Source organism: Anolis sagrei, chromosome 6 (assembly GCF_037176765.1).
Source record: "Anolis sagrei isolate rAnoSag1 chromosome 6, rAnoSag1.mat, whole genome shotgun sequence".
Taxonomy (NCBI): domain Eukaryota; kingdom Metazoa; phylum Chordata; class Lepidosauria; order Squamata; family Dactyloidae; genus Anolis; species Anolis sagrei.
Window position 1 is genome coordinate 46,746,965 of NC_090026.1, and position 12,060 is coordinate 46,759,024.

At 42.2% G+C, this 12,060-nt stretch overlaps 1 long non-coding RNA gene across 1 annotated transcript; it reads right to left on the reverse strand.

The window, feature by feature from the left end:
- Nucleotides 1-1,256: 1,256 nt before the first annotated feature.
- LOC137097272 (uncharacterized) lies at nucleotides 1,257-11,226 on the reverse strand. The gene is made up of 2 exons (XR_010910103.1): nucleotides 10,894-11,226; nucleotides 1,257-1,414 (listed from the first exon to the last, which is right to left on the reverse strand). It is a non-coding gene; the product is annotated as an uncharacterized lncRNA (long non-coding RNA).
- Nucleotides 11,227-12,060: the final 834 nt, after the last annotated feature.

A 12,060-nucleotide genomic window follows, 5' to 3' on the forward strand; every position in this document is an offset into this window, starting at 1 on the left:
ATGGCAGTGTAGTTGGGGCCTAAATTACAAGTCGTCACTGCACTACTGAATGCCAGTCCCCACATTTTAAAAGTCTATATGCACATAATGACTTTATCCATTCATGGTGTCCCTCTCCGTTTTCTTTTAATGGGCAAGGGGAGTTATAGAGAAATTGAAATATTGATCGCACAGGCTTTCTTTTTGTTCTGTTCTGACAGCTGCCCGAGGATACAAAAATCTGCTCAGAACAGTAAAAATACAGCTTCATCGCAACCCAGGAAGGCAGAAACAGACCGATCAATTAGAAACACATTTCCTATGGTTGGGATATTGTGGTGGAAGAAGAGAGTAATTATAAGCATAATACAAAGAAAAGTCATTTTTCACCCATACAAGATATAAGACAATGACCCAAAAGATAAGTGGGCCAAGGTAATCAATGTGGGTTTTCAAAGACACCCCCCCCCCCCCAGGACAAATGCTTAGTTCCTATACCTAGAACAGCTGTGTAAGAGGTAGAATTTCAATCGACACATCCCTCCCCATTATCATACCCCTATTAATGTTTACAGAAATTTTGTATTTATTGGATTTTGCTCCATTCTGCTTCGAAAGAGTATATGGAGACTTGAGTTTTAATGGAAATGCAGAAACATCTTGCTGAATCAAAGCAGCTGGAGAGAATCAAGCTTTTCAGGTATTGTTGGATTCCAGTTCCCATCACCCCATCTGGAATTTATTATTTATTTACAGTATTTATATTCCGTCCTACAGACCCCGAAGGGGACTAAGGGCGGATCACAATGCACACATTCAATGCCATTTTTGGCATACAAGACATACAGAAAAATACAGGCTATTCAGCAGTTCTTCCATTCCAGTGACCAGGAATGATGGGGTTTGTGGTCCAACATGTTAGAGGACCAGGATATTGGGGCATTCTCTGGTACAAGGGAATGTTAATCAGTACTGTCCTTGTTTCTTTTAAAAACCTAATTAAGCTTTACAAACTTTAACTCTCCACATCAGCCAAGAAGGTAAATTGAATAGAAAGCTTAGACTGAAAATAGTGCATAACATGTAGAAATAGCAAGTCTATATGTTTTAAGTTAAGTAACCGATTATAATACAGTATGTATGCAATGTCAGAGTTAACTGGTTGATTGATTAAGGTAGATAGGCATGTACACATCAAAAATACTGTTACCTGAGTATATCTGTTATGATTTGCTTTTCTGTTATGTACCATAACTAAAATAAACTGTTTATTTAAAAAAAACTCACTTTATTGCTGGATATCTGTACAGGGTTTGTTCAAGTTGTTTACTCATGACTAATATATAAGTCCAATTGATTTCAACAGGAATACTTTATAATCTGGAACCAACCATTGGACCTTGTTGTTTGGGGAAATGTAACAGTCTGGATGTCACTGAAATAAAAATAGATTAACAAATGAAGTGTGGTGAAGAACTAAAAATGCATGTATGCATAAATTATTTGTAACAATAATTGATAATAATTCAGTTGTTACAAAACATGAGAGTGAACCGATTTATCTACTTTAAATAAAACTGATAAAATTATGTAAGTTTGTATGGGAGAGAGGAAGACATGGAGAGAATGAGAGAGAAATGGTTACCAACATTGTATTTGTGTATGTGCTTTCAAGCTGCCTGTCAATTTATTGTGATGCAATTAATTTCACAGGGTTTTCTTAGGCAAGGAATACTCAGAGGTGGTTTTGCCAGTTCTTCCAATACAGCCTAGAGCACATAGTATTTCTTGGTGGTCTCCCACCCACTAACCAGGGCGGACCTTGCTTAACTTTCAAGATCACAGGGGATCTGCTGCCTTAGGATATTTAGACACCACAAGCAATATTCAATTGTAAACATTTTCTATGATAACATCCTATTCCTTTTTAGTCTCTACTACCACCTAGTGGCAGGAAAGAACAGCCACAGCCCATTCCTTCTTTTAAAATAAAACACAATAGGGCACATTTAGTGTATGCTACCCTACAATTAAGCAAACTGGATCCTCATCTACACTGCCATGTGATGCAGTTTCAAACCGCATTATATCACTGTAGATGAGACCAGGGGTGCATAGGATTGTCTGCTGCAACTTAGACACCTTCTCATACCTTTCCTGAGGTATCTTTAAATTTGTTTCTATGGGGTGTACGTCCTACCCTTGAAATCAATTTTATACTTTAGGCAGTAAATGTTTTACAAGGGATTCCTCTCTATATAAGCTGTGAATATTTTCAAAAAATGTAATGCCATTTTTAGGCACTTATCTAGATTTTTTTTCCGCCTGTGGGTTTTGTTGATAAACAGGCGATTTCCAAGCAATAAAGGGATATTTGGCTTCCCAGACCTTGAATTTTATCACCAGGCCGATATATTGCCCTAACCTTCGAACTTGACATCTTCAGATCTCCATCTTGGGCAGTATTGAGTTTCTCTTTTATGATGCTTCTACCATGGTGGTCACTGCTGGGAGATTTCTTCATGTCAAAACCAGTTCTGTTCCTCCCACACTTGTAGGGAATATTGTGTTCCATACATTGCCAGTTGTAGGCTGCATGCAACCTTCATGGCTATTTTTAGGGGGTTAAGAACCCACAAGCAGTAAGAAAATTGTGCCCAACATACCTTTGATGGTAAAGGGCTTTTCCATCATGTTTGGCCAAGTCATGATGGAAAAACCCAGGGAGGTGGGGTCGCAGTGGTCTATATGGATTCCATCTCCCTGATCAGATGCTCCATCCCACGGTCAACCACTTTTGAATGTGTTCACCTGAGGGTGGGTGACCGGGAAAGAATAGGGATTCTGTTTGAGTACCAGCCACCCCACTGCACTACAGTCTCCCTGCCTGAGCTAGCCAGGGTGGTCTCAGGCTTGGCATTGGAGTCTCAATAGGTCATAGTGCTGTGGGACTTCAACATCCATGTGGAGACCATCTTGTCGGGAGCAGCTCAAGACTTCATGGCTACCATGGCAACTGTGAGGCTGTCTTAACTACAATCTGCCCTACCCACAGAGCTGGGCACACATTAGACTTGGTTTTCTGCCAGGGATGGGAGGAAGGTGGCGTTGTAGAAAAGTTGACCATCACTCCTTTGTCGTGGCCCGACCATCATATGATCAGGTTTAGGCTTACTGCACCCCCCCCCAACCTCTGCAGGGGTGGAGGACCAATCAGAATGGTCTGCCCCAGGAGGCTTACGGATCCTGAGGGATTCCTGATGGCTCTTGGGGAGTTTCCCACCACCTCGGTAGGTGATCCTGTTGATCCTCTGGTCACTCTGTGGAATACTGAGATGACTAGCGCAATAGACACTATCGCTTCAGAACGTCCCCTCTCAAGTAGCGAAGCTAAACCATCTCCTTGGTTCAACGAGGAGATGGCAGTGATGAAGCAAATAAAGAGGGGTCTAGAGCATGTGTGGCATACCAAGCACAACGAATCAAACTGAACATGGCTATGTCTCTACCTACAGTCATACGCCATGGGAAACGACGTCACAAAAAAAGTCTCTTTGCGGCCAACATTGCGTCCACAAGGAACCGTCCGGCGGAGCTGTTCCAAACAGTCAGTTTGTTAAACCCCACCTCACAAGATGTGGTCCCTGACCATTCGGCAGCTCGCTATGAAGCATTTGCTCGGTTCTTTGAGGACAAAGGTGCTCTGATCCGTTCTGACTTGGACATCATGCTGACAGCAGTCTTTTAAGATGTAACACGAGCACCTGCTTGTCCAGTTTTGATGGATTCATTTCAATTAGTGCAGCTCGAGGATGTGGACAAGATCAATGGAGAAACAAGGGCATCCCCAGCTAATTTTTTATATTATTATTACTATTGTTATTATTATTACCCCGTTTTATCTCTTCCGAAGAAGACTCAATTTAGTTCTAAGAGAGGCCTTTCAAAATAGTGAGTCCATGGGTGTTTAGAAGCATTGTGGGGCACTTTTTGGCGTACTATTTTATTATTTGCATAAGGTTTAAGTGGAGAGATACCGCCTTCCTACATCCATCAGCAAACTAATGCAATCCTCTAGCTTTCCCCAGTTAAATAACTTTATGGAGTGACACAGATTTGAAAATTGGGAAGACTTCCCTGTGGAAGGTTTGGGCTGATAGATGAAATCTTACTTTCTTGCTACACAAAGTGGTGGTCTTTGGACCAGTATCAGTCTCTGAGTCATGCAATCACTTCAAACTCTCCTAGATTTTATTGCCTTTGTTTCACCCGATTTTGGCTTTGTTCCTCTCTAGTGTAACCCCCAATGTGCCACCACTGCCTCTCACTTGGCAAGTGCCATCTATTTGCACATTTTCCCTTGTGGCCTGCAGGATTCCACTGGGCTAGTCTTCAATACAGAAAAGAGAATCTATCCAACAAAATGCTTTCTATAATTTCCCAACCTGTTTCAAACGGCAATATGGACCCCTGTTGTGAAATATTGATTCCATAGCCAAAATGCTAGCTGGTTTGTCTTCAGATAGGAAATAGCTCTGTCTGTGATGGAAGATGAATTTCTCAGCTTTTACAAAATTTATTGCAAAAATGAAAAGCACATCTCTCACCAATCAAAGCCACCTCCCCCCAAACTAAGTATTTTACTCACACCTTTTTCAAACTACAGTGGTATCATGGTATCAACTGGAATCTGTTCCAGGACACACACACACACACCACCCCTGGATACCAAAATCTGTGGGCGCTGAAGTGCCATTATTTTGCTGTAGTGGTATAGTAAAATTGGTCCTGTAAAATAACATGGCAAGCAATTGAAATAAGTGTCAGGAAGAGTCTGAGGATCAATGAAGTGGTTGGAAGCAGTTACAGCAGAGTCTGCCTACACAACAGCATAATGTTTTTTGTGCGGCAAAATCAAGGTTTGCTTTTTGGGAGTTTTCCCTTTTTCAAACATTTTCAAACCATGGTTAGTTGAATCAGTGGATGCAGAACCCATGGATAAGGAGGACAGATCATACAGCCTCTTTCATGGCAAAATACTTTCACTTCTTTGACTGTTGTTATGCGCCACGCCCTCTCTGCATCCAAATTATATGTAATCCTTTCCCTTTTCTCAATATTTCCTGCATTCTAAGAGTTCATCTCCCTGAAATATCCAGCAGGTTTTGAAAAACATCAGCAAGGTTATGATTCCCAGCTACTTTCACACCAGCCCCCCCCCCTTCCCGGCATAGTTCAATCAGGTTTATGGGGAATCCAGATATTTTGCCCAAACCATTACATACCAGTGTTTTCTGGCTTCCTTTTCATCTTTTCCCAGCTCAGATTTCTAGTGACTTTTACAAGCTGAAATTGCAATGGTAGTACTACCCTGTCCAGAGTAGACCACTACTCATGTTTCTGGCACGAAGAGCAGCCCTTTTTCAACTAGCTTCAAATTTACTGAGGCAGAAAAAAAAATCATTTTTCTAACCAGTTCCTTTGATCATGAGTTTGGGGCCAATTCCCTTCTTCCTCAGAAACAGATGAAATGGAAAGGTCTCTTCCCCACTGTTTGCCAAATGGCAAAAGAAACCATATTTAGATTATCATGGGAATTTTTTTTTCCACGACCAGCTTTTGTGTGTAACGTGCCAAAGAACAGGAAATTCAGGAGAGGAAATTTTATTAGAGCCTAGCTGGAAGAAAAAAAAATACTTGCAGCTATGAAGATCAACAAAGAAAATGATGTTGGCAAGAATCCTGTTCTGGTCCAAAGGACAGAATTATTGGGTGACTGAGCACTGAGGAGCTAAAGGCAGTCGACAATATTTAGAGAGAAATCAGAGTGGGTGTGTTTTCCACCTGTAATATATAATGATCTTGAAATTGTAGGATGTTACTTTGGCTTGTGGCTTGTTTCTATTTCCACCCGCAAAGCTGCATCTCTCAGCTTAGTTACTCACTTTAACTGGAGGCTAGCAGGCAGGCCTTCCCCAGCCTCTTCCGGTTTCATCAATGTTTCCATTGTGTAAACTCCCCATATTTCTCTCCGCTGGCTGGCTTTCAAGCCACTAACACAGGTAGGAATTTGGCACACCATAGCGGAGTCCACTCAAGACAAGCAGCTCTTGCTGGACTCTGAGTGACATATTTTTAATTATTTGCTGTTTATTAGGTACTTACTTTATTCATCTGATTGTTGTGACTTGGGCATTTTTATCCAGGGCCTCTTTATTCATGAAAAAAATCAATTTCCTCAACAGCCATAGTCACAGGATTCATGGAGTTGGAAGAGACCACTGGGGCAATCTAGTTCAACCCCTTGCAATTAAATATAATCATCATTATCATCATCTAGAAAATTCTGATGAGCAAATCTAAACCGCCACCAATGGCAGTGTTTCAGTAAGTAAAGGTGAGTATGCATGCCCAGTGTGGAACACATCTCACCACGCTAAAACAGTAGATGTGGCTCTTAATGAGACATGCTGCATTATCACGAGGTGTCTGCACCCTACACCACTGGAGAAATTACACTGTTTAGCCGGTATTGCACCACCTGACATCCGCCGGGAAGTAGCAACCAATAGTGAAAGTACCAAGGCAGTGACATCTCCAGCTCATCCCGTTTGGATATCAGCCAGCACGTCAATGACTTAAATCAAGAAATAGTTTTCTAAGATCTACAGAGACCCTCGCTGGAACACCTCAGCAAGCGAGAGTCCAAAAGTGGCAGGCTCAAACCCAGAACCACAACCAATGGCTGATACCAAATGAGAGACTCCCCCCTGGGCACACAGAGGACTGGGCGACTTGGAAGGCATTGAACAGAATGCGCTTTGGCACCATGAAATGCAGAGCCAACCTTAAGAAATGGGGCTACAAAGTGGAATCCACAACATGCGAGTGTGGAGAAGAGCAAACTACAGACCACCTGCTGCAATGCAACCTGAGCCCTGCTACACGCACAATGGAGGACCTTCTTGCAGCAACACCAGAGGCACTCCAAGTGGCCAGCTACTGGTCAAAGGACATTTAATCAACTACCAAGGTTGCAAACATTGTGTTTTGTTTATTTGTTTGTTTAAAAATGCAATACAACTGTTTGGTTTGCTCCTGACACGATAAATAAAGTAAGTAAAGGTTGGGTAGGTATCATAGCTAATGAGGCAATAGAACTCATGCTATTAATGACTGATAACATTAAAGGTGCATCTTATTCCCCAAGTAGTATAATCTTAAAGAGTGTTGGCACTCATCCTGACAGTCTCCATAGTGGTATCCTAAGAAGACTCCAAAACAAAGGGAGCTTCCATTGACTATATCAGTATTTCAACATACCTCTTCCAGCAATTTTCAAGTCTTTTGATAAGTGAATGGGTCTTAATTGCCCATTCAAGACCGAGTCATCCCCCAAAATGCTTTCTATAATAATTAATGCTCACAATACATAGTGACATGGATATTTTTACAAAGAGTGAAGCTGTATGTTAGTACATGAGATACTCTGAGGGGGGAGCAAAGACTCCAATGCACCACATCCTCCAACTCTCCTTTACAGTCTCTGGCAGCAGCGCCAAACACACTTAAGAGGGAATGCTCTTTTCAACTACTGATTTCCATGACAGGAAGGTCACACACTCTCAGCTTCAGAGGAAGGCAATGGCAAACCTCTCCTGAGTCAATCTTGCCAAAAATAACCTTTGCATTGAGGTCGCTATTGATGAAACGCAGCAACAAAAACATAACCTATGTCTTAGTTGTTATCTGTGCTTCCACTGAATTGGGCAGCTCGTGTAGCAGGAAGTTTAAGCACAACATATAGAATGAAATGTAGAGTTCCTCCGAAAATATTAGTCACAGATGCCAGTGAAACATCAGTAGAAAATGCTGCTAGAACATGACCATAAAGCCTGGAAACCACACAACATTCCAAATGTAGAGTTGTTTATAAGAAAAGCAAAATAAATGGAATGTGTATGAAGAGGCTAACACTTGCTGGGGCCATTTGTCCACTAGGTCTGCTCCTGACTGTTGTCATATTTGGGGTCCATGGGCAAAGGTCTCTCTCAAACTCATCCGAGTTGTGATCTTTTAGCTGGCAGTGGCACTGGACACAAATCTTGTACTTCTAGCATCTCTGCTCCTTCTCTGTTACACCATTTTAAGAAAATGTGTACCATCTGTTCCCCACTGCACACATCTGCCACAATGTTGATCTCCCTGTTCTATTTTTTATTCCACTACGATTATGGTGGTGTCTCCTGTCACATCTCACAACCCACCCTTTTTTTAAAAGGGAAGATGCATTTTATACCTGAAGGAGTTTCCTTCCAAAAAAGCCATCATTATTGTGGATCACTTAGGCTCCATTTACACTGCTTGAAATATGGTCAGTGTAGACTCTTATAATGCAGTATATTATTATTATTATTGTTCAAAGAGTTTCTAAAAATCTAGATAAAGGTAAAGATTTTCCCCTGACATTAAGTCTAGCCGTGTCCAACTCTGGAGAGTGGTGCTCATCTCCATTTCTAAGCCAAAAAGCCAGTGTTGTCCGCAGACACCTCCAAGGTCATGTTGCCAGCATGACTGCATGGAGCACCGTTACCTTCCCGGAAAAGCAGCACCTATTGCTGCTTGCATGTTTTCAAACTGTTAGAATGGCAGAAGCTGGGCCTAACAGCGGGAGCTCGCTCCGCTCCCCAAATTCCAAACCGCCAAGCTTTTGGTCAGCAAGTTCATCAAATTAAAGGTTTAACCTGCTGCACCAACAATATGTTGTAAATGTGTGGAATGTATTAAGGTAGGTAAAGGTTTTCCCCTGACATTAAGTCCAGTCATGTCCGACTCTGGGGTGTGGTGTTCATCTCCATTTCTAAGCCAAAGAGCCGGCGTTGTCCATAGACACCTCCAAGGTCATGTGGCCAGCATGGAGCACCGTTACCTGTAGGGAGCACCGTTACCTTCCCACCTGAGCGGTACCTATTGATCGACTCACATTTACATGTATTATGTGTTATGTAATGTATTATGTCATGTTTATTTAAGCTATTGTTTTTATAATTTTTATCAAGTTTGTTTTGATAGTTATATGTTACTCTGGGCATTGGATGTTTGCCACTATGTTTTATATTGCTGGAAGCCACCCCAGGTCCCTTCAGGGAGATAGGGCAGGTTATAAAAAAATGATGATGATGATGATGATGATGATTATGCAGTTTTAAAATGCATTATAGGCAGTTTAATGGGGCCTTGCTTTTTTATATACCTGAAGCAAATATGTAGGTTTAGAAGGGAGAAATTCCAGCATATACTGAAGACTGGAAACTTCAACTAGTCCAACGGGCTGCAGGCAGATTACTAACTGGAGCGAATTACAGGGAGCACACCACCCCCTTGTTGTGTCAGCTCCACTGGCTGCTGATCCACTTCTGAACTCAATTCAAAGTGCTGGTTTTGACCTATAAAGCTCTATATGGTTCTGGCCCAGCTTACTTGTCTGAACTCATCTATGTCCCACCTCGCAATTTAAGATCATCCGGGGAGACCCTGCTCTCGCTCCCGCCACCGTCACAAATACGTCTGGCGGGGATGAGAAACAGGGCCTTCTCGGCTGTAGCCCCCCGCCTGTGGAACTCACTTCCCAACGAGGTAAGATGGCTTATGCATTAATTATGCTTTTATGTCTAATTGTGGTTTTAATTTTGTAATTTGTTATGTAATGGTTTCGGAATGGGGCCCATTGTAAGCCGTCCTGAGTCCCCCTTCAGGGGTTGAGAAGGACAGGATAGAAATGCGAGAAATAAATAAATAAGATCGGCTTCATCCCTCCTGTCTTTTAGGAAGAAATTGAAGTCGTGGTTCTGGGACCAGGCTTTTGGACAGCAGGCATAAATAGCACTTTGAATATGGAATTTGACTGGAATGGTGATATGACAGTTAATACTGTTTTTATTGTTTTAATTAATGTTCTATTTATTGTTTTAATTACCATATTGCTTTGTTGTATTTAATGGCATCAAAATGTGCAGGTGCTCACCTACAAAGCCCTAAATGGTTTGGGACCTGCCTACCTGCGTGACCACATCTCCGTTTATGAACCCACGCGTTCCCTTTGTTCATCCGGAGAGGCCCTGTTCGCGATCCCACCTGCGTCGCGGGCGCGTTTGGTGGGGACGAGGGATAGGGCCTTTTCTGTGGTAGCCCCCCGACTTTGGAACACCCTTCCCAAGGACATCAGACAAGCCCGTACACTGGCAGTCTTTAGGAAGAGCTTGAAGACCTAGCTGTCCCGGTGTGCCTTTCCAGAATAGGAAACTCCAGCAATATGTCCCAGAAGCACTTCATCTGAGAGTTAAGATTGTCTGCACACTGCACTTACCCTAAAATCCTACATGTTACCTGTCATACTCAGCACCTTTTAATCTGTACCCATTACAGTCGGCCCAGCCCTAGTTTTTAATTGTGTTGTGGTGTAATGTTTTATCATCTATTGCTTGATGTTTTTGATTTGCTTTATAATGTTATGCGTATTGTTATGTTGTTGTTTGAGGCCTCGGCCCAAGTAATCCGCATCGAGTCCTTCGGGAGATGCTAGCGGGGTACAAATAAAGATAATAATAATAATAATAATAATAATAATAATAATAGCAACAACAAACTGTGCCAAATGTAAGCTGTCCTGAGTCCCCCTTCGGGGGTTGAGAAGGACTGGGTAGAAATATTGGAAATAAATAAAATAAAAATATGTCTCTAAATCACTCCACTGCTTTTTATTCACCTCTTGCCAGCCATAATTGGCTTCCCTTCCTTATATTTTTACTATTTTTCCTGGGCCTAGAATAGCACTTTTCCAAGACCTAACCCTACTCATCCTCCATGAAATAATGAGATTCTTTTATTGATTGATTGATGGAATTAATATCCCACCTGTCTCCTGAATGGTATCCTTTCTTCCTTTCTATCCCGTCTCCTGAATGGCATCCTTTCTTCCTCCAAAAGCCATAACAGATTGATCAAAATGCCTCATAGACGCCTTGCCTAGAAAGACTTGGACCTGATTTCAAGAGGCTTCAACTCTGCTTTTCTCCCTGCCAGCGAAGCTTTAAAAGCAAAAGAACAGGATAAGGCTTAATGGGGAATTTATGTTGCTTTCTGTGAGCTTTGGGGAGAAAAAGAGAAGGTAAACATCCCTCTTTCCTAATTCACTACCGCGCTTAATCATTGGCAGGCGACCACTCTTTCAGCGCACCCAAAATGGCGGGCAATTCTCCTCTCGCTTCTTCTCCCCGCACCCTGTTCCCAAAATGCAATTCTCTGCCAGCTCGGTTTGCGGCAATGCATGACGGGAAGCGTAGTTTCCGCGCGGCGTTAGCAATTTTGAGCGTGACGCCGACGCAGTGAAGGAAACTACGCTTCCCGGCATGCATTGCCCCAACACTAATTGAGGGCAAACCAGCCTCTCTACTTTCCCTCATAATAGATACTTGTGTGTAATCACCACAAAATAAGAGGGAAATTACACTCTTTTGCTAAAAATGCACCAAATTCTGAGTCAAGATGTGATATTAATGCAGTTTTATGGATTGGGGGACACAAGCAAAAGCTGCAAGGCCATTAAATGGTAATTAAGGTGGTCATTTGCAACATTCACACTTCCCTCATTCAGACAAGAGTTCTTTTTCCCACCCTGGACATCCCACAGATATGTAAACCTCACTTGCCTGGTTTCCAACAGATCTCACAACCTCTGACTAATGTGAGTGAAATGTCAGGAGAGAATGCTACTACATCGAACATGGTGATACACCTCAGAAAATTTAGCAACCCAAGCAAAAGGCTTTGGAACAGTTGAGAACCAAGTTATTAATCCCCTGGAAGATCTCTCCAGCTATTACAAAGATAACTTGGCCACGGTGGTCCACGCTCTTGTTACATCCAGGATAGACTACTATTTATTTATGTATCGTGTCAGGCAACCAAACACTTGTATTACATTTTTGACAGAACAAACAAACAAACATACAAAAGACACAGAGTTTGCAAGCTTGGTAGTTGATTAAATGTCCTTTGACCAGTCTCTGGCCACTTGGGGTG